This window comes from Lampetra fluviatilis, chromosome 3 (assembly GCF_964198595.1).
Source record: "Lampetra fluviatilis chromosome 3, kcLamFluv1.1, whole genome shotgun sequence".
Classification (NCBI taxonomy): Eukaryota; Metazoa; Chordata; class Hyperoartia; order Petromyzontiformes; family Petromyzontidae; genus Lampetra; species Lampetra fluviatilis.
The window spans coordinates 22,228,943-22,253,106 of NC_136277.1; the positions used below are offsets into that span (position 1 = coordinate 22,228,943).

A 24,164-nucleotide genomic window follows, 5' to 3' on the forward strand; every position below is an offset into this window, starting at 1 on the left:
GGGAATTTTTCCCCGTTGCAAGCAGGTTGAAGTCCCACGGATTAATGAATAACCCAGACCAGTCATTACAATGCTCCCAAAGCCCCATGGTGAGATCTGGCTGGGCCTCTTTTGTTTCATTACTGTAGTTTACTATGATTAAGTTAATTAGTTTTTTTTAAATTATTGTTGACTAGAGACAAATGTACTGATCACTCGAATGACGCACGTGACTTGCCAGCGTCAAGGCACGGCACCCGCCGATGGATTCTCGACAGTTCAATAGCCACAAGAGGAATGTGGTTGCAATGGCATCGCAAAAGTACAATGCACTTTATCCGTGACGCCCACCGAAACGACTTGAAAATCCGTTGATTATAAACTTCAGTTATGTGTTTGCGGTGCCCGTCCCGCGTGACAAATTATAATGTCAAAACGTGCTGGCACATTCGTCACCACTTGATAAATATTCACCGGGGGAATAAACCACGGAACACTGATAACGGCATAGGCAAACAACTCACTGTGTGCGCTGCTCACACAAGATCAATAGACCACATGTCCAGCTTCTGCCCTCCCTCTCCATGCCCCTTCTTTCTCAATTCCCTGTATCCACTTGTACTTACCACGCCTTCATATTTTCACCATCCGTAAACAAAACTTGCACTTTCGATGTCTGGCTCTCAAATCCTCTCAATGACGAAGATGCTCATAAAGGGCACGCTCCATGTTGAGGCAGTTCTTCCTGTGAGGATCCGTGAAGCACTCCCGAGTGATTCGTAAAGCGATGGCAATTTGCCTGGAAACATCCCGGACAGTTACGCTGGCAACGTGGCTCGAGAGTTCGATGCCGCCGTTCGCGTCAGCGCTTTGAGACAGCACTGCTAAGATCTCGGTTTTCAATCGCAGCAGCCGCATGCATCTAAACCAGGTTCTTAGATATCATCAGTTGCTACTGTCGGCCAATTCATGAGGGTGTTGTGCATGTATTTTGTTGTAAATCCACTGCTGAATGAAGGACTTCCCATGCCTTTGCCATTCCTTTCAGTCCGGCAAAGCCAAAAACATCTCCCACCCGCGCATGAACGTATCTCATCGCTCCATCTCCACAGTGGCAGGGCACATGGGCACATTCTGTCCTTTAGCCACCATTCCATCACCAGACGTGTCCATAAGCCATCATCATTTCTAGCGATGTGTCCTGCCCAATCACACTTGCACCGTGTGGGTTGTTTGACCATATTTCACCACGCCGGGTCAGTGGGAGCTGGTGGGAGCCCTGAACCAAGTCAGATGTCACTTGCGACTGATGTTGGCAGTGGCTTGGAATCAATCTCATGTTGCGGGGTTCATAGCGCAGTGTACTAACCATCGCGCCACCACTAGAATGGATGAGATCTTTGTTTTGTTATAAATGACCATGCCACTATTTAAACTACACATATCTTCAAATCATTTAATTATACCAACCCCAGCTCTGCAGCTGAACTTGCAGAACACTGAATGACTGGCATGCAATGCACCACTCTGCACAGAGCACAAATGAGCCTCGTATTGTGCTGCGTGACAAACAACCGTGGACGTGACGGCTTTGGTGCCAAGTTCACTCACATGACATGACACTGCTGACTAATATTATTCACGAGTTGCATGAAAATACACGATCTGTCACTTCAACACAGAACAGGATGTACCACGACAAACAACGTTAACAAATTCCCCACACGAAAAAGAGCATTGGATGGCATTCTCCTCTACCGGAGATCTTGAAGCAGTGGAGATCCCACGTTCATACGGTGATGATTGGTACCTCCATTCGACAACACTTATTAATGATGTTGACCAAACGTCCTAATACAGGACCCTCCTTTCTAAAAACAACCTCTTGAGAGTATGTGAGGCAGAGGTGTGGACTCGAGTCATGTGACTTGGACTCGAGTCAGACTCGAGTCATGAATTTGATGACTTGCGACTCGACTTGGACTTGCATAACAATGACTTTGTCCCACCTATGAGATGTGGACTCGAGTCATGTGACTTGGACTCGAGTCAGACTCGAGTCATGAATTTGATGACTTGCGACTCGACTTGGACTTGCATAACAATGACTTTGTCCCACCTATGATGTGAGGCTTTCTTTCCTGGGTAGACATCTGGCAGAGCTATGATCACTGCTGACTTCCCACAAAGTGGCAATGGAGTAATCAGTGACAGGGTTAATGAAATGGTGCAGCTCTGAAATTGCCTGCTCACGCCACTGCTGATGGAAGGCCTTCTACTCGAGGGAGCTCTGGGGAACTATCTCTAACTAAACTATAAACTATTTTTTATCTTTTAATGGTAAGACTCATTGAGCTATGTCGCCCTTTTTCAGAAGTGACCTGGACACAATTGATAGCTGAACGAGGAAGCTCATCACGTGGAAATGTATAGCAGCCAAATACTCTAAACGCGTGATGTTGATTCAAGATGTGCAGGCAAAAACCGGAGGACCCAGAGAAACATCCACGCGACCACAGGGAGAGAGACACCGCAAACTCCAAATACACAACAGCAGGCGTCAGGGTTTGGATCGAAACCCACGACCACCTGTGTACCAGGCATACCCGCTGGCTGGCCAAACATCTTAGAAGAGGAGTTGGCAGTTCTCACACTTCACCCCACCACACTCGGCCTTTGAGCCGTACCCATTTGTACTGCTGCTGGCTGGGACAGAGGCGGCGGCAAGGAGGAGGAGGAGGGGGGGATTTATGAAACGTGCCAATCATTTAACCTCACAAAGGCTAAGCGTTAATTGTAACAGAACAGAGATCTTATCCATCGTAACGCGAGGGTTGCGCACAGTAGGTTGGGGGATGGGATGGGAGGAGGTCACAGTGCAGTCTGTGGCGGTGCTGCAGCAGGAGGAGGTGACGGAGCAAGCTGCCCCTGGCCGCTGCTCGTCGCCCCGAGTTCATAAGCAGGGGGCGTGCGAATTTGCGCACCTGAGACGCCCGTTCCGTGTCCATCAGCTGCCACTTCCTGCAGCTCCCACAGTCGTCGTCTCCCCCCCCCCCCGCCGAGCTACTGAGTTGTCCGTGAAGAAATTCAGACGCCAAGTCCCATATGCGGCCAGGTGTTTGTTTTGCCTATTTCGTGTTTTTACAAACAGGTCAACGGGGCCGAAACAACAACAATTAATCATTGCACGCTCGCAGCATTGGCCCCGTTATGTTCCTACAAGGGGCGCTATCAACAAGTGTTGGCATTTTTGTTGTTGTTAGTAGAAGGCACCTGCTTTCCCGATAATACATTTCGGTAAAAAATGTGCTTGACTCGGAACCAAGCGTGAGCCCACTCGTGCACTAACGTGGCAAGGGAGACTGACATAACGATACTAAAAGTTAAAAGTCTCCTAAGTGTTCTTCTTGGTTCTTTCGGTAAAGTCATGTAGAAGGGAAATAATAAAAATAAAACATAATAAAATACAATTCTCACGACGTTTCAGCCACAACGCAAGCAGCTGTCCTCAGGTGAAGAACAGGTCTGTCAGAAAGACAGCGTTTGAATGAGTGTCTGCAAGGCTCAAATGAGCATTGCACAATACTATATGTATTAACTATACATTTTTATTTTACCAAGTAAAGCCCACTGAGCTATATAGATATTTTTCAGGAGTGACCTGTTCACAAATAATAGCCAAAATGAAGTGGCTTATCACGTGGAAATGTGTAGCAGCCAAATAACCCTTTGGTGGTTGTCAGTCCTTGGCAGGGGCCAGTCTCATCTTGTTGTTTTTCTCATGCTTGTTCAGGCAGGAAACCCTCAGCTCGTCTCAAGTCAAGGTTTCGGAGTCAGGTGCAATGTTGCTTTGTGTAACCACAATCGAGTACCATGTCGGTAAAGTCACGTAGAAGGGAAGTAATAAAATAATAAAAATAAAACATAATAAAACAATTCTCACGAATTGCGTTGTGGCCGAAACGTCGTGAGAATTGTTTTATTATGTTTTATTTTTATTATTTTATTACTTCCCTTCTACGTGACTTTACCGAAAGAACCAAGAAGATGTTTTACGTGCTGTGGACAAGGGCCAATCGGTCGAAACGAGCGCCTACGTAGATACACCACGTTCTTGACGAACGTGGTGAGATTTCCACTTACACGCGACGTACACGAATCGAAAAAAACAACAGCTCTTACATATTATTGGTTCTTTCGGTAAAGTCACGTAGAAGGGAAATAATAAAAATACAACAAAAAAATCTCACGACGTTTCGATTGCAACACAAGCAATCATCATCAGGTGTGAAACCCACAGCAATAATTTTTTTGAAAAAAAGTATTTCCCTTCTACGTGACTTTACCAAAAGAACCAAGAATATGAATCCATGCATTCACGAAAGCTTTAAATCGAAATTTAACAGCTCTTACACTTCGTTGAGCCGTCATTTGTGGTCGGGTCCCCTTCTTAAAAAGAAGCTAATAGCTCAGTGGGCTTTACCTGGTATCTACTACGTCACTTTACCGAAAGACCCAAAGAATATACAAATATATTAGAATGTTTTTGTGTGATTTGTTTACCTTTTCGATACTTTGCACTCCTATCGTGTTTTTGTGTTGTTTGTTGTCGTAACTTTCTGACCCGCCCCTACTGGACATGTGAAAAAAGAGCTTTATAGTTCATCGGATTCCTCCTGCAGTATAAACAAAGATTTTGATTCAGATTTTTGTTTTAATCAATGACTAAAGACATTGTTCTCCCCCTGTTATTTTTAACATGCGGGTTTGTTTGTTTTTTTGCACGCATCGCCGTCTTTGCCTACGTGCTTCACCTAAGTCGGCTCGCTCGCCCTCGAAGTGTTTTTGACATTGGCTGTAAATAGAAGTCCCCATCACCGAGCCGATGTTGACAGTGGAGAAGCAGAGAAGTGTCCCACGTGACGACGCTCAGAGGCCCGGCACTATACGGCGATTGTAGAGTACCGAGGCAACGAACAAAAAAGTTAGGCAGAGATTTTCATTAATTTCCTGCGCTCGAGACTTCCAAGAAATCCCAGTGATGGATGGAGTGAGCGAGCGGTGTATAACAGGCATGGTACTGTACATTGTGCAGTTTTGCACACTCGGGGCATCGGTGTTAAAAAAAATAAACTCCTCTCCAGAGGAAAATGGGTGGTGTGTGGATGTGTTTTTTTATATTCCTGTGCATTTGCCAGGATCACCAGACAGCCTGCTTCGTGAAAGCACCCATTCTGTAATTAATAGCAATAATAAAAACCAGTCAAACAGTCAAAGCGCCTTCCCGCTTAACCCTCTTGCACAATAATTATTCAAAGACCAAACCTAAAAGAAATGTTGTTTTAGTTTAATGTGAATTTTAGGACTCAAAGGGAACTCTCATAAAAAAATGTGTTGAAAATATTCAATGTGATTTTACAGAAGCCGTATTAATAACAGACGCAGACTTGATGTGCGAAAGGGTTAAAGTGAGTACCGTACAGGATGGTGATAATTTCTGTAGGTTGTGAGCCAGTGAGTGGAAAATCCACACATCCCCAAGCTGAGGCCATTCCCTCCAAGAGAACAAACACTGTTGACATCCCAGGAAGTGCTACTCATTTTATTGACCAGAAGAGTGATTATAGGCTGAGTGAGCGCACCAACAAGATTTGAATGTTTTGCAACCCTTCCAACTGTTAACCATTGCACTTCACCAACAGTGCCAGCCAAAGTAGCATATGATGATAATAATGAAGTCCTTTATTTGTCCATGAAAGCCTCACTGAAGCTCAATGCTTTATCAGGAGGGGTCGTGCATTGTGATGTTTGGCCAGTTCCTTTTAAAAGGAGCGTTTTGCATGTGGGAAGAAAGCGGAGTACCCAGAAGGAGAGAAAAACCCCTCCTCGCATATGAATTTGGATAATGCCCCAATGTCTGCACGGAGAGATCACAGACTCACTTTCTGTACAGACATCGTCTTATACAGAATAACCCATCCCTCAGGAATGTGATTTAAAATATGTATACTTTCGTTAAAAATAAACCTCTACATTCCGTCCGAAAACAAGAGCTGTGGATGAAAGTAAAACACTGAACTTTTGAGACAAAAGGTGAAACGATAATATACAGACACTGAGACACCTTTTGCCCATACGGGGGACATGCTGCTATACAAACACAACCTTCAGATTATTTTAACAGCTGCCTGAAATCTCCATCGTTCTTAAGCACCTACAGTTTATATAGTAGGAGCTTCGGGCAATAGACACTGCCGGAGCTTCAAAGAACTCCACAGAGTTGCGACAGATGTTTATAACGCAGTGGCAAATACCAATTAAACGGAGCCAGTGCCAGTCTTGTGTAGCCCGTGCCATTTGCGCAATTAGTGAGCAAACTGTTGTGTGACGAGAGTAGGCACAGGTCGAGGAATTCCAACAGCACTTTAGCTTGCACGTTGCCTGTGTTTGATGTTCTTTGTACGCGGCGTTTGTTTACAGCTTCTGGCGGACAATCACAATTCATTTTCACAATTGCCTACCTGAGTAGCAGCAACAACAGCAGCAGTACCAGTGTTGGGACGTAATTGAACAAAAATGGAAAGATATGCAGGATTTATATTTTCATTACACGATACTGCATTGACCCACTTCACGGTCGAATGGACTATGAAAGTAGTGTCCGACAAATAATCGAGTGCAGTGTTTGGCATGCCCTCTGAGAATTGAACCATGCGCGTGCTGGCTGACAGTTCAGCTTGCTGTCTCGTTATGCGGCACTTTTGGTTACGACTCGGCACCCCCACGGGTATAAAGCTAACAAATAAAAACGCCACGTTAAAAACACGAGAAGTTGTCAACGGAAAAGCACTGGTTTCAAAGATCTGACTGCTGCCAAACAGACGAGTGTACGTGTGCAGTAATTACTACACTTGTTTTTCAATTAACCAGGTAAGGCCCCCTTGAGCTATTCATCTCTTTTTCAGAAGCGACCTGGCCACAAATGATAGCTCAACGAAGTAGCTTCGACGCGGGGGACCACTGCAAAATCTGTAGCGCAAACCCGCAACTCGGACCCCACACTCTGAACACAAAATCAACGCCGCGAACGGAGACTAATGAATGAGCCGCACTTCACGTTGCGGTGGGGTCATGCGAGGAATGCGTACCGCGTAACCAAAGGTCTGCAAGCAAAAAGAAGAGAGCACTGGCAATTTGAATATTTCTTAACCCCCCCACCCCCACCAGACACAACGTTCACTACCGCCCCACTCCGACCGTGCAAAACTGTTCTGTCAGTCATAAACAATGCGGCTCTTTCCGAAAGAAAGTCGGTATTCTTTCACTTTCACCCGTAGCGCTGCGCAATTCGGAGCCCCGCGGCTACATCCTGCACGCAGGAACGCGGAATTTATTTCACTCTGCGCTGACGACCGCAGCGGTCACCTCCGTGCGTGTGCTCGAGGTCTGCGCGAGATGCAACGATGCACGGATTGCATACTCGCGCAGAGACCAGAATGGAAGGCGTGTGTGTGTGTTTGTATGTGTGTGTGTGTTTGTGTACGTGTGTGGTGGGAAGCGGTAGTGTAGCGGTCAGCGCGCTGCGCTATGAACCCGGAGACCCGAGTTCGATTCCCCTTCTCAGTAGCGATTATCTGAGCCGGTGCTGGGCCTCCCCTAGGTCGACTCAGCCTCAAACGAGTACCTGGTGCGGTGTGTAAACATCGCCACTGGGGAGACAAAGGCGGTCGGGCGTGGTGCTGGCCACCCACCCCTCGTGTACCGTTTCGGCCTTCATAGGTGCTCGCTAACAGCACTTGCCCCTACAGTCTGTCACAGGCTATACGGGGGAACTTTGTCTTTTGTGTGTGTGAAAGCAATTGTGATGAGAAGAGTGGGATAAGAAATAAATACGAGTTATGGCACGTGTCTTTTCCCATCTGAGAACGCATCAAAACAAATGACCGCTGCCTTTCAACAGGCGGCTTCTATTCCAATGAACCCAAGCCCGTCATCATCTCGGAGGTTGTAAACACGTGTACGCAACACTCGGGGAAGGGGTGCATGAGGTCTCGTCACAGAGCTCGATTTAGACCGGTGGTTCTTAAACCTTTACTGCAGCCTTGCAACCCTTTGGTTGTCAATCGTTACAACAAAATTTAATAAATACATCGGCGTTTGATGAAACAAGGTGGTTTGTACTTACGTGCCCGTTCTTTATTTGTGTGTTTTTTCCGATGATTATTTACCGTCTAAAAAAAAATCTGTCTTGTTTCGCACCCCCAGAAAGGGCACCTCGCACCCGCACGGGGTGCGTGCCCCCCAGGTTAATAAGAAGAAGAAGTAGAAGCACTGCTTTAGACGAAAGAGTTGCGCAAACACACCGCGGTAGCCCGCATTCGTCACGGTTCCACGTGTTCCGCCGTCCGTTGAGTTCACAACAACCGTCGCGCTCAGCAAACGCATGGAAGCGACTCAATCTCTCGCTCTCTCGCTCTCTCTCCACCTGCTCCTCCGAATCCGTGCAACGCGCACGCAGCAAGGGAACGAGCGCGCTGTGAGCCCATCGGAAGGACGCTTTGCAGTCCACGTGCTGCCTCTTACTCTGCGATGATACACGGGATGTGGGTGGTGGTAGTGGTGGTGGTGGAGGGCACGTGCCGGCAAAACCACGCCGAACGAAGCCACCCTCCCAAACAAAAACTCCACCCCCACCTCCGCTTCTTTTCAAACGCGAATTCGCGACCAACACGGAGCGCGCGGTGCGACGTTCACCGCATCGCCGAACACGTGGAGCCTCGCGCTCGCGTGCGATGCAACTGAACTGGCGGACCCCCCACACACCTCCCCCCTCTCTCTCCGAGGTCTCCGCACGTGTTACCTTTCGCTCAGCGCGTCTCCATCGCCGTCGGCGTCCGCTGCGGAGTCATCGTGGGGACGCGCGCCGAATGAACGCGAGAGCGCGCGCGGTTCCCTTCTCTTTCTCCTCTCTCTCTGTGCGAGAAGGGGGCGAGAGAGACTTGGTCGTTGTTGCGGCTCGCACGAGCGGCACTTTCTCCACCCCCCACCAGCACTCACCCTCCCAAGCTACAAGCAGCCGAGAGGAGGTTTCGGAGCGAGGCAGCACAATGGAGGTTGCCAGGGCTGAGCCGTGACCGTTTGTGAGTGCGACCCCCGGGAGCATTGTCAGAGCGCCCAATCACCCCCCGCCACCCCCTGCCCGCATCGCCCTGTCACACACAGCCCCACACACCAGGGTTCTACCCAGCCCCCTTCTCACACTCGCTCCACTCCTCCTCCTACCCCCCACTCCCGTCTCTTCCCCCAGTGAATGCTAATCCACACACACACGCAGTGGCCCCTCTCCTCTCCCCCTCCTCCTCCTACCCCCCTCTTTGCACCTCTCGAGCATAGAAGCGGTGGCTACGGACCCCTGCACCCACCACGCATGATGCATCAGAAGGAGTTTTTTTTCGCTGCGATGTGGCGCTACACCCACTGGGCTGCTGGGCTCTCTCCCGTCCCGGGCTGCAGCTCCGGGCTCTTGCTGCAAGGTCACGAGGGCTCTGCAACAATGGTTTTGGGTGAAAAGTAACACTGCGATCGTGGCACGCATCTTCTTGGTTCTTTCGGTAAAGTCACGTAGAAGGGAAGTAATACAATAATAAAAATAAAACATAATAAAATTATTCTCACGACGTTTCGGCCACAACGCAAGCAGCCGTCCTCAGGTGAAAACCAGGTCCGTCGAGGCGACAGAGTCTGAAATGTGGCACGCAGCTATGTTCGATCCACTGCTGCATGAAAGCCTCCCCCTCCATTTCACTGCTGCTGCTGCTGCACCATCAGCTCGTTCCAGCGCTCCATCTCCGCGCTGGTCGTCCTTCTGGGTTTGTTCCCACAATTGTAATTAAGAGCAGCGCATCATACTTGTACGTCTCGTTGTTCACCCGCTCACGGATGCTAGAAGCATCGCCGCGTCCTTTTGACAGTGGAGGTCGTTTGGCCATACTTCACCACGCCGGTCCAGTGTGGGTTTGTGAGATGGGGGTGAGGGAGGGGCGGGGAACAAGTTCAGATATCACTCACCACTCATCAACTTTATTGTAACTTATATACTTGATTTAAACTTATGTAATGTATTTATTTAATGGGCGCCAAGGTGGTGGTGAGACGCTATCTTCCCCGCCTGGTATGCAGGAGGACCAGGGGTTTGATCCCGACCCTGACGCCTGCTGCTGCTATATATATTTGGAGTTTGCGTGTCTATCTCTCCCCGTGGTCGCGTGGATTTTTTTTTATCTCCGGGTCCTCCGGTTTATAAACATGCGTTTAGACTATTTACTAAATTTTGCTGCTATAAATGTGCAAATGATAAGCCACTTTGTCGAACTATCGTTTGTGGCCAGGTCGCTTTTGAAAAATAAGTTAACACCTCCGTGGGCTTTGTCTGGGAGGATGGACACGGTTTAGTTTCATCCGCGTGTGTTGTTGTAACGTTCTTACCCGCCCAGACTGGACATCTGTGAGAAAGGGCTTCATAGCTCATCGGACTCCTCCAGTATAAATACATCTTGTGATTGTGATATCAGCCGTGGCCGGTAAACAAATCTCAGATCGAGGTGTTCACAGCACTCCACTCAGTCATGTTTAGGGCAATGGCTGCACGAAGAAGGGCCATTACCCGAAACGTCATCTATTATAGATTTTTGTTTTCCTTCTTTCAAAGCAGTGTTATTCACAATTGTCTTGAGGATCTACCGATCAAGAATCGCTCAGTGTGGCCGATTTCGAAATGTGTGTCTACCCAGCTCTAAATCATCTTTAAAAGTATATTCCTTTACGGCACTGTATTTCACGATGAAATCATCAAAATGCTATTTATTATTCAACAATGATTTATGTGTGCACGATGTTTGGGGTTTCTCACATGGCACCGGTTATTTACTTCATCGTTGTGCTTTCATTTTATTTGTTTGTCTGTTGTCATTTTAATGATCCCAATCACTCGTTCAGACTATCCTGGTCTCTTGATGTCCATCTGAACATCTGTGAAAAAGAGCTTCATAGTTCATCAGATTCCTCCAGTCTAAATAAAGATTCTGATTCTTGAATGCTCACCCGGTTAAACAATATAAAATTGAACGCATCACTGCATGGGTAATACGTGCTTGATGGTATGCAATTATAGCTTAGAGAAAAACAATTAGGTGATTATCACAGAAAATAGCCTTAATGCGTAAATTAAAGGCAATTTCAAAACAATGCAAAACCCACAGGCTTAAACTGAACAAAAACAATTTTTTTTATTTCAGCAGACAAATCCCACTGAGCTATATAGCTCTTTCAGAAGCCACCTGGCCACAAATGATAGCTCAACGAAGTGGCTTATGACGTGGAAATCTATAGCTGCCAAATACTCTACATATTTCTGCAAAAGCAATAAAAGGTTGATTATTTTTTATGTGCACAGTATTCACTCACATTCGAAGACACACCAACTTACTCAGAGGTGCGAGGAGGAACCACGGACAAGTGGGAAGACAGCCACACGGTGAGCCGGTGCAAACCTACCCCCAAGCTCTGTGATCCTATATATATGAAGGCGTTATCAGCCAATTAACAGGTGTTTGTTTACATGTGGGAGGAAACTGGAGCACCCGGGGAAAAGTCACGCACACGACGGGGTAACACGCTATCCCGTATAGATGGAACAGGTGTAGTGCACATTTGCTGCACCACCGTATCCTGGCAAGCCAGGGTATATGACACCTCGATGCTCACGGGAAAAGACATTTGTGTGATCCACCAGCCCTCGTCTCTACAGTGATGGATTACAGGCGTGCGCCACCACCGGCTGAATTTGTCGCGCTGAAGGATATGAGATGTGCGTGTACGGTACATTGTTTTATACAGATAGCTTGTTGCATCGTGAAACTGTGAGAGATGCGATAGCTTGAGGTGACCTTCACCCAGCCGTGGATAGATCACGGCCGGTGATGATGATAAGCTAGAATTGTGAGCATAAAACAACGTCAATGATTGCAGCAAATGAACACAAGTGTACGTCATTAATCATTTGGTCCATTGCCAATTACGTTTTCGTCATACAAATGAAGGAAGTTGTATGACGAAAATGAGGCATCGTTTCGCAACTTGGAGCCTGGTGTCACAATGGGGTCAGCCACGGAAGGTGAGTGTCCCACATAACTAATTGCAGTGTCACTCGTAGCTAGCTATCTCTGAGCAAAAGTCATTGGTCTGTAAGGAGCTAAGTCCAGTACATTTATAACTAGGACGCAATAGCGTAAAGAGGGTCATTGCCTGTACGATCGGCAGTTCACGAGCAGTGATTCAAGAAAACCTCACTGATGATGAGACACTGTATGTCGAAACCAATCCAGACTTTGCTTGTCTTGAAACAAAGCTGCTGTAATGATGCCACTCCCAGACGGTCGTGCGGTTGACGGGATGTGTAATAAATAAATATACGTGTTTTCGTGGGGAAGGATATGCGAATAATACATTGACCACTTGTTTATTTTGTTAAGTACTTCCGCAACTGTTAGAAACTGGGTTATCACGAGTGTTCCTTACTGTGCAAAGAGTGGAGCACCACGTGTCCATCGCATTACACGAATTTATGCTGAATATCTGGTCACGTGACATTTACAATTTCTCAAGACGCTTTACAGGTTGGCACTTATGAGGAAGCTCTTACTCTTGAGTGGATGAGCAAGACTCATCGACAGGTGCACAGAGCTGCTGGTCCAATGGCTCAATATTTCCCTTAAGCCTTATCGGTGCGCGCTGACTCGATAACAAAACACATTATTTGGTGACACTGCTGAGTTGGCAGTGGTGCCACTAAGCACGACTGCGTGGAGGTTGAACTTCTTTCACACCGTACGTAGCCAAGCGTGCTACTCGGAGGTGCGGGGAAACGACAACAGACTAAACAATTAATTAATAAGCTCAACACACTCGTCGACGACACCGCCTCTAAAGAAAACATGTAATTAGTGATGTCTCAGGCAATGGCTCTTCTGTGATATGAAGGAGGGCCATTGCCCGAAAGGTAACCGATTATATGTTTAGTTTTAATCTTTAAAGGCAGTGTTGTTGACGAGTGTGTTGAGTTTTTCGATGAAAAAAAACATCTGAATTTGAGCGTTATAAAAATTGTAAAATGATGCAGCAACATGTGAAATGTATGTGTCCTGTGATCTAAACATTGTATCACATGACCGTAAAGTTCGTTTCCAATAAATATTGTTTTCTGGCACATGCCCTCCCAATGTGGGAATATTTTAATCAGGAATTCAGTGGACGATGGATTGGGAGAGGTTCTGATGTGATGTGGCCAGCCCCGAAGCCCACGTTTGGGCTTCCCCTTTGGGGAATTATCAAGGAGAATGCTTCACACTTAAGATTAACAAACATTGAGGAACTCGAAAACAGCTGTTACGGAACTGCTTTTGTAGGGAGGGGCCATCATTTCACTCGGAAGAACCTGTGAAGGAGAACTGTGACACGACTCCAACCACGTGCTCAGAATGAAAAGGCAACAACATGGAGATGTTGGAATTAGAGGTTACATTTTCAGGTTTTTTTCCATGCAAAGGGACTTCGTGCCCATTATTTACATGCACAGACGTGTATGACCTGACAAAGGACCGACAACCCTGTTTTAGATGCTCACTGCGTACAAAGATGGACAATGCATCGCGCACTTTCAGACGCGCTTCTGATGCCGTCTGGAAAGCTCTCCCTTCCGATATTGGGAAGCCGCTGGAGCTATGCACTTTTGAATCTACAATGAAAGCTCAGTTCTATAGAACTGCTTTTTGTGTTTAGTTTGTTGTCTTTCCCCTGCACCTCCCATTAGCGCGGTTGGCTATGTACGGTGTGAACTAAGTTCAACAATCATCCATTCAAAGATGGGGAATTGGTATTCGTGAAAAGGCGGACCCTATAGTACCATTGCGAGCACTGCGGTCGGAAAACGCTGCTGTAGGAACACACACGTGGGCAAACACCAATCCTCGTGCATGTGACGATGCACCCCTACCCCACAGCGGCGAGCGATTCTCTGAATCGCCACGACTTGGGAATGATGATTCGGCTATTTTTCTCACTCTCACAAATGCCGTCTCATTTGTATTGCTTGTCATTTATTTAGTTTCCTCGCATTAGCCTGGAGGTGACAGCAGCATATTGTCTGCACATAGTTTTAATTTGTATAAATTGTAAAAAAAAAATGGTATTCACCATTCCGTGGAACAAGAAATATAACCGTTTTCTATATTATAATTTAATAATTTACAGAATGTTGTCAGCACACTGCCATGTCAGTCAAGGGGTTGTTTGATCATACTTCACTACGTCGGTCAGTGCAGTTTGGTAATGTACCGGTTCCGATACAACTCCCCACTGATGTTAGCCATGGCTGGAAATCAAACTCAAGTCACCAGGTCCAAAGGGCAATGTGCAAACCACTGCGTCACCCCCCCCCCACCTAATACATATACATATACAACTATATATATTCGTGATAAGCACGTGATGCAGTGCAGGATATTCAATCATAATGCTGACATTGAGGGAAGCGTGAGATGTTGAAGTGTTGTGGTTCAATCTCCGTAATCTCCGGGATTTGCATGGCGTTCATGCTGGCTGTCTCGAACGGCCAATCTGATTCGGGCAGACAACCAATTGGCCGCACGTCTCCTTAATCTCCAACAACAGCCAGACTGGGCACCCACAGACCACAATGCCTGCAGGGCCTAAGGAAATTCCTCCCTGCTGCCAACAGCTCCAGCAGTTGAAATGCCGTGGTGGGTGTTTAGACTCAGTTGCTGCTCTGTCCCAGGGCCAGAATGCTCGATCAACAAGTAGACTGGCTCACGAGATGTAAACATTAAAATATTTATCAAAACGTGTTAGCATTCCGCTGCATCTTGCGTTACTATAAGCAACAATCTCCCGTCTCGGCGCCCTTCGACGCTGATGACCAACAATAACACGTGCGCTCCAAGCTTAACAAACCCAATTACAGCGCACGCTTAACGACAATAAACATCTCGTTAGCAAGTGGGTTAAAGTCCAACATTGCTCTGGTTAAGGTCTCGTGCACTCCGCCTCAATTCAGAGCCAAGTCTTGGTCAATTCTTGCCCCTAGTCTATCGCTTTCAATTAAGGCTGTCTCAAGAAAAATGTTCATTAAAGCTGAGTTTGAATGTTTGTATGTTACCAGCCTCCACGAGTCTCACTCTTAAATTATGGCCAGCTTCTGCACTGTTGCTACGCGTGAATCATGAGCAATTTAATGCAGCTTCTCCGCAACAAATGACCACTCACTTATGTAGCTGTAAATGTATTCGATGTCCAAATGATCAGTTACAGTGTTGGGTTCCTTTTAAAATGTTATATATTTTAGGTATGTCCCATGACAGTTTTCTTTTTTAAGAACATTGACACGGTGCTTATTATTTCATCATCAGGCATGCTCAATCCATTGATGGATGAAGGCTTCTCAAAGATTTCTGCCATCTATCATGATCCTGGGATGCAAGGATCCACTGAAAACCTGCACGTGAACTGATTTCATCGCTCAAAACTCAACTATTTTATAGTTTTGTTACCTTTACCAGGTAAGGCCCACTGAGCTATGTAGCTCTTTTTTCAGAAGCGACCTGGCCACAAATGATAGCTCAACAAAGTGGCTTATGATGTGTAAGTGAATAGCAGCCAAATACTTTAAACGCATGTTGATTCTAAATGTGAAGGGAAAAATCGGAAAACGCAGAGAAAAATCCACGCGACCACAGGGAGAGACATGCAAACTCCAAAGATACAGTCGTCAGGGTCTGGATTGAACCCAATACCTCCTGTATACCAGGCGAGGACGTTAATATCTCGCCACCAATGTCAACTCCTTTCTGGGAATTTTTGAAGCATAAAAAGGCCACGTTAGCAAACAACAACAACAACATGCATACTGCATTACACACAGTTTCATGAAAATGATGTCTCAGAAATGAAATAAATTGGCAAACATGATTTTTGACTGAAACATTAATTCACCTGCATTGTGTTATCTGAAGTCCTCACACGTCAATCCTATTTTTTCTTAAGTTACTTTTCATTCTGATTAATGTTTTCATAATGATTTTAAACCACCACTCTGACCAAAGGGAAAAAAGGCTTAAGGCTCAAATCTATTAAACAAATCAAATTACACATTTAGAAGTTTTAGATTTGCTAAATTAGGAACAGAGCATTGCAAGTGAGATAAACAAGGCGGTGTAACACAACGTAATCTAATGACGTTTTGGCAGGGATGTGATTACAATGAGATCTTATTACAAGTGACTGATTTTTGCATGGGACAAAAGTTTCCGCGGTTCAAAAGCTTACGCAATTGCATTAAGTAAGTCTGATTACAAATGGCAAGCAGACAGTTTAATGGCCATTGGCTCTGCATTAAGGACCTCCAAAGGGATGTGTTGGCCATTTTTCTTAGGTGTTTTCGGTAAAGTCACGTAGGTAAAAAAAATTAATTAATAAAAGTAAAATAAAAAATACAATAAAAATCACGACGTTTCGGAGGCAACACAAGCTTCCGTCTTCAGGTGGAACCGTCACAGCACGATAGCTGTATCAAGTGAGAGAAATTCTAAGAAACAGTATTTGTATATATACTGGTTGAGGGTGGGAGGAGCCAAGGTAGGCCCTGAATATTATGTCTGTGAGGTTCGGTGTGGTGTGTTGGCCATTGGCTTTGCAAACAGCGGGCACTGAACGTGCGAGAGGAGAACCTGTATCCTTATTCAGAGAATAACGCCACTAAATGTTTACTTAACAAACTCGCATAATAGCAGCCGCACAACAAACTTTCACGTTGTTAAAATCAGGTGATGGATTTGTAAACGATGGGACGGGGTACTTCTACAATTGGGTGCCGGGCGCTGTTTTTATTTAATACAAAAGTGTCAGGAAAACGAACATCGTGTGTAATTGTCATTCATCATAATTCACACCGGTTACAAGAGACGTAAATGATTACTTTGCTGTTCGTGAGTCAAAAGAACACAGTTATATTGGGGACTTGGGGGGAAAGATCGTTGAAAGAAAGGCAGAATAATATTTGAGTAGAAAATACTGCTTATTGCTATAAGCGCTTGGTATTATTTTATGGTGTTAAACGAAACAAGAATGTATTCTTTGAAAATAAATCCCTCAGAAATTCTATCAACCTTACACATGAACGAGCAGCGCAAGACTATGAGCGCAGAGCGTCTTGCGAAATGACAGCAAGCACACGTTACCTCCCATTCAAAGAAGACAAATTACCTCAATATTGCTCACACTGTTTTAAATTGCGATTGACTGATTAACTGAAGTGGAGTCACATGGCCAGGACTGCCATCTTGTGTAATTTCACATACGCATTTGCACGGCGGAACACACCCGGTCCCTTTCGGCTGCCGTAGGGAAGCATAATATTTTTTTTTATATATCGGGCCAAAATACGTCGGGAAGTGTTTTTTCAGACCGCTAAATGCCTCTGGAAAGTCAGCTGTGGCCCATGACACCCGCTGTGTTTATTGGAGCCAGATATGTGAGAGGGTGGGGCGCAATGGTTGAGGGGTCAGTCAGCTGGTCCTGGCAGAATAAAGTTGGAACAGTTTAGAGCCATTTGATGAGGAGAGCATTTTTACGTGAGGCCTCCAGCATGTGTTCAAGTTTAAAGTCAAAAAGGTGAAACTAATTATCGGTAGTCTTTGTCACAAGCAGTAATCATATGACACCAACTCTTGAGCAGGTGAATATTTACAAGCTATTCCTAAGAATGGTGAAGTAATTTTAACATGCAAAGCATGCTGGGATTTCTTGTAAGATTTGACGTTGAAGGCACATTTTGGAATAAATACATTAAAAACTTTCGGTAACGATGTTGTGTGTCAGCCTTTATCATCTCCTGTTCATGTGTCTTAAATTGTCTGTGTGTTTTTTCTTCATCTTACATGGCACAACTAACACCTACACTGACACACTTAATGGGATGATTTTCCAGAAAGAACCTGTTCAACTACAATGCTAAGGACAACAGGTGTTTTGAATTTTTTTATGTTTATTCATTACGTAATTCTAAGAGTGAAGAAGCTTTGTCACAAATTCAACATTGACTTTGCATGATCGCAGAAGGGTGGGCCCTGTAGAGACCATCACACGAACTCCGGTCAGCGTCACAGCAGCGGCTTTTGGCTGGCCATCGAACAAAGATGGTGGTCGCATCGCATCGCGAGATTTCAGATGCGCTCCTTGACGCCGTCTGGAACGCTCCTCCTTCCGACATTAGGAAACGACCGGAGCTATGCACTTTTCAATCGAGATTGAAAAACTAATTTCTTTATAATCGCTTTTGGGTTCAGTGTTGTTGTCCTTCCCCAAGCATCTCCGATTGGCACTATTGGCTACGTACGGTGCGAAAGGTGATGTGGAAATGAAACATGCCTGGGGACTAACTAAGAGCAGGAGAATCAGGCTGGCGGTGGTGGTGGGGGGGGGGCAGAGGGGTGAAGGTGTGGAGGAGGTCCCGACAGGCTTGGCTGATTGTTGTGCCAGCACAGAGGGCAGTATCCCCCCGCCCCCCTCCTCTGGAAAACAATGGCAGTGTAGGTCTACGGGCACAGCCAGACTTTTGAAGTTGGGGGTGTCCTTGCTACAAGCGAATGATGTTTCCCGGTGGTTATTGGCGAGATCACAAAACATGATTCATAAGAGGAGTTTTATACTGCACTTGAATTATAAGTATATTTCACCAACACTCCTACTGTACTTGCTACTGACTTGGGACCGAGCCTGCTGTTCCTAGGATACTGTGCATTTAAAGGATCCATCATCGGCATAATACAAAAACACAGCGATGTTTGTTGAAGGGAGAAAAAAAATCACAGGCTCAAAAATATTCAAATTTTCGTCCAAAAATGTGGGGGTGTCACTCAAGTTTAGAAGTCCGGCCAGACTGCCAATAACGCTCACAGTGTCTGCACCCCTGGTTGTGGTTGAGGGGTCCAGAGAGAGAGAGAGATGGGGATGGGAGGGAGGGAGGGAGGAACACCAAAACTGGTCCGTTGTCGATTTACAGTGGCGGCACAGATGGGCAGGCCAGCCTTCCAAGTGCTTAAGAGCAAAGAGGCAGAGAGGGAACTCACTCAAGGGCAGCCATGCCTCAACCCACAGACATCTGTGCAAATTGTTGAGGTTAGCAGGAGGGCACAACACTGACGGGTAATCATTAAGGGAATAAAAACACGTCACGATGTTTACTTGCTTTACTTTTTAGGTGATGGTTGTGTGACCGCATTTTGTTTGTCAGTCTTATTTTGTAGTTGTCAAAAGCTGCGGAAAACAACATGTGAATAGCATATTTGTAAAGCCACGAATTTAAATGGATTCTTAAGCTCATTGGCACGCGTATGTAATCATTGCATGTCAGACTGTTTAGCATGTATTGCAACTTTGGAGCAATGAAACAACTGTGAGACAGTACTAAAAGAGAAACAATACAAACGCGATGGCAAAAATTAGGCAAAAATAAATCAATTGCAATTCTTTAATCGAATCGTGACCCCCAAATCATAACGATTGATGGAATTATGACGTGGGTGGGGGGGTAGGGGGCCAAGTCAAAAGTTCACATATTTACCTATCAGTTTATGTAAATGCACCCGTGGAATTATTTTTGAAACGTTTTTCCGTTTAAGATGCTAATCTGCCAGCTAGGTTGGCTATAAACAGACTTTCCGTCCAACCATCCCGCGCGCGACAAGTGATCGAGATTTCCGAAACACATATCCGTAGCGCCTACACCACGCCGCAGCAAATATTATTGCACCGCTGCCGTGTAAGGTGTCCTTCCTTCATCGCGTTTCTCCAAACGCTCCATCATCACCACTGGCACAGGTGTCCAGGAAAAGAAAAAAAGCCCCCATCCATCCATGCCGATAAATGTCTGGACTGAAATTACTGCCAGTAGTATAAAACATTTTACGAGGTATTTGCCAAACTTAAATGAGGTCACGCATCAAGAGGTTTATCGGCCAGAACTGAAGTGCCTGCACGCACCACCACCACCACCCGTGGGGGTGGCACAAAATGTTCTGTGTTTGCGCACTCCCTCATGAACTTTGCCAACAACACTCAGTGAGTGGCAGAGAGGTGGCCCTCGGTTGGCTCACGGGGGCCCAATGCTCATGTCGCAGCACTAAGCCCGAGGCCACAATAAACGTCCCGATTTTGGCCGGGATAATCCCGGTTGCAAATAGGATATCCTGGTGCCTCTGAAGCGTTGGCTACAAATCTGGATTTTTTTCCCAAGTTTAAAATGTACTGCCTTCACACTCAACTGATGATAAAGCTCAATGGGCAAGGTTTACTGAACCAGTGGGTGTGATTGGCAGAGGAGTAGATGTGGCATGTGACCGGTCTTCTTCTTTCGTATGGCTGATGTAGATGCAGCAAACCGGGGCTAATACGACAGAGAGCGAGGCCATATAAGCGGGATTTGGAGCACGATGCAGTTATGTTAAAGGTAGCTAGGGCTAAAAGGCAGAGGGGCTGTGAGCTCACCACGTGTCCCGGTTGAGCCTCTCAAGTGTGGAGGCCTTAGTTGAGCCGGCACAATTGAGATATTTGGTTCAAACCAGGGAAGCTTACTCGTGATTCAATTCCGGGATGCCAGAATGTAAGATCCCGCAAAGAAAGAAAATATCATATAAATCTGCCACATCCCTTCATTCGGTCCACTGAAGTGTTTAAGAATCACCAGAATGGCATCATATTTAAATTGGTAAAACTAATCACCTTCCCTAAGCCCATAGCCAGCATTGGCAGCCAATGTGCCTCTTGAGGCCACTAAATTGTCCTCATAAATGTCAGCCCGCTGTGTTTATTTAAACACCGCCTGACAAGGCCAATTCAATAAGAGCCTCATTTTCACGATTCAGATTAATTCAATACAGAATTCTAATCTATAATGTAATACAAACGTGTATGATAAATGTGACAATAAAATACATATATAACTTGAACCCCCTTTATCAATCAACTGATAGAAGACAGTCTCCCCACACCATGTCAGTTATTTAGGTTGTTAGGACATACTTCTGATCAGTGTGGGTTCGTGAAGGGGATACGTGCCAGAGTTGGTTCGCATATCGCTTGCCACGGATGTTAGCTATGGCCAGGAATGGAACTTAGGTCGCTGTGTTCGTAGCACAGTGCGCTAACCACTGCACCACTGCTCCACAACAACTTGATAATGTAACCAGTCTTGAATTACTCAATCATATTAAGTTGCTCGGTTATTGTCTGAATAAAATGTATATATATAGAAATCACGTGCTACAGCTGATGAGGAAACCCAACAGCCAGACACGCGTGCAGGCCAGAAACGAAACGTTCATTATTTACATCAAAGGTGTGCATTGGCCCCTAATAGCCACCGGCTCTAAACAATTTTAATGTCTTTCGTTTCTAAATTCCAACATTTATTCCCAGAGAAGTCAAATTTGCCATAGAATTCCAATCGTGCATTGCACTCAGGCACATTGTGTCTTGGTGTAAAAATTGCACGGAAACCGCTAAACTGTGAGCAGCGGTTATCCACTGGACAGACTGGCTCCTGTCATAGAAACACGGAGTTTCCACTGCTGCCTGGGGAGAGTAAACAAAGCTATCCATCGCGCCCACTCACGTAAATTATGAAGCGCTCAAACACTCAACCGCCACACAACTGTTGCCTAGCATTGTATGTGTACGAATGAATGTATGTATGCCTGTGTCTTACGAACAAGTTCTATTATCTTCAATGCGCACGGAGCGCCATGCTCGTCGCTCGGCCCTGGAGACGGCACGACGTCTCGAGCCACGTTGCATTGTTCGCTTTTGCGAAGCTTCGGCGAGAGAGGCAGCCTTTAACGTCAGGGTCCCGATTGTGATGCAAGCCGTGCCTGCAGGACTATAAAGGACCTACCCCGGGCACAACAAGCACATTTGCACATTCTGTACCCGCGGAAATCACACACGCGCACAGCAACAACAACAAAAAAACTCGCCCCACAACAAACACACCGACTGCCCTGTGCCAGCGAGGCCACCAACTCAGCCTTCGGGAGGCGCGGGACACACCGATGCCACGCGGGAAATGGAACAATGCCAGCCTCCTCGTCTCCTGCAAAGTCACTCGGGACCAAGGGCACAAGAAATCCTCGGGGGTGGGGGGTGGGGGTGGACAGCTTTATTTTTTTTTTACAAAAATGTTGTCGGTCGCTTTGAAAGCGAATGCAATGACGTAAGGGAGGGCCTTGTGGATTTATGGACTGGCCATGCAGGCGAGCGTCTGTGATCACGCATAACATTCCGAGTAATAAAGTCCATTGTGTCTCAAATTGCCGCACAAACGTGACAGGAGAGGTTTTATTTGACATTGAAGCGCGGGGGACGGGTGGGAGGGGATGGTGATTCGGGAAAGTGGAAATGTTTTTTTTATTTAATCAAAAGATACGTTCAGTTGGGGGTCAGCAAAGAGGACGGTCAGAGAAGAAAAGCGACAATGCAGCTGCGATGAGAAGCAGTGTTGATAGCGAGACAAAGGCACTCGCAGGTAGGGAAGAGAAACGTTTGAAGTCTGCGATTCAGAATCAGAAATCTTGATTTATCCTGGGGATTGACCAAGAGGAAGGATTTATGCACGCAAGCACCCAGCACAGCAGTGATGGCTCACGTGATCTGAAGTGAAAATGAACATCGCTCACATACTATGCGACCAATCAGCTAAGTAATACGAGTTATACGTCCTTGAAATCCGAATGCGTCTCTGCGGCAGCGCTGTCATGGAGTGATCTGAGCGGGTCATAATCACGGGGGGCATGATCGCCATACGCCTAACCGTCACCGTCTCTCTCGCCGCCACGGTAGCCACGAGGCAAAGCCGCGCCTGGACTTCGCTTCACGAGGAGGCGCGGCGGGAGGTGCCTTCATTCTTGTCTCCACAACTCGGCGAAATAAGCTCAACGATACCTCGTAACATTTATAGTGCCGCTAAAACGCAGCTCGGTTTCGCTTTGGCTTAACAAAATAAAAAGCAAAATAACACCCCCCCCCCCCCCCACATGACCCCCCCCCCCTCTCACTCCTCCTTCTCCCCAACATGATTCGTTTCAGTATTCTATTAAACCCATGTGGAGCTGCAGTGCTCATATCCTACTCAGACTGGCATGGTGATAGACACGTAATTAAAGCCAGGAATGCCACTGCGTCAACCACCGGGAAAGTCTCCCGGAGACTCGACTAGAGCAGCCGCGTTTTTGATCTATGAATGTGGTCTCAAGCACGGTCTGCTGCTCTCTTGGAGGCACATTTAAAGCCACTGATCCCGAGATCGTGGCATCGGGTTATCACTGCTTTAGACAAGAGAGCCGCTACAACTGAAGAGGAAGCATTGCATTAACAAAAACACACACACATTTTCAAGCCTATACCAGATATGGCTGGTTCGAGTATTTCCCATAGTTAGTGCAACTAACTAATTAGACGAATCAGCAAAATATATTTTAATCAAAGTTAGTTCACTACAAACGATGCATTTTCTGAGGCTCATATAATTCTCAGATTCAGCATTTACTGTGCCTAACACTTCACTCACCCACACTCTGCACTTTAAGGACACTGCAGCCCAGCACACAGTTTCACATTGTCTCTTGTCAGATAAAACGTAATATATGGTTGCACTCTGGAAGGAAAACAATATATATTTTGTTGACTAATTCAGCCTGGAACTAGGGTTTTCAACTATCTAAAATTTTATGGACTTTCGGGCTATAATGAAACACGTATCACATCACATTTGTAAGAATCAATGGTTTTCAAGTCATATGCATTGTATGCACTGAGTTCATATCCCCCGGCAGCCACGAGAGGTGCTTTTGCATTCATGGCATTATTAAGAAAACATCAATGGATTATTTAATTGAATATTAAAAAATTTAAACATGACAATTTAAATAAATCCCTAGAAATGTGATTTATGTCATTCCTTACACAAAGTCTCTTAAAATGAGTGCATGTCTCTGTGAATTGCAATTTTTGTTAAATTTAATGTGAGTAAACCACGGTTACTTTGTAGATCCCGTGCATCT

General features: G+C 45.9%; 1 protein-coding gene across 4 annotated transcripts in view; it reads right to left on the minus strand.

Annotated features, from left to right (window-relative positions):
- LOC144954636 (semaphorin-4A-like) overlaps positions 1–24,164 on the minus strand; it is a 169,312-nt gene that overhangs the window by 72,308 nt on the left and 72,840 nt on the right. The window contains exon 1 of one of the 4 annotated variants that reach the window (XM_078885091.1): positions 8,840–9,131. The exons of 2 other annotated variants lie outside the window; for them this stretch is intronic. The gene's annotated coding sequence lies outside the window, so the exon portion shown is untranslated. Of the gene's footprint in view, positions 1–8,164; positions 8,420–8,839; positions 9,132–24,164 lie in introns of those variants that run through there. One more of the 4 variants, XM_078885108.1, reaches the window with a different exon arrangement.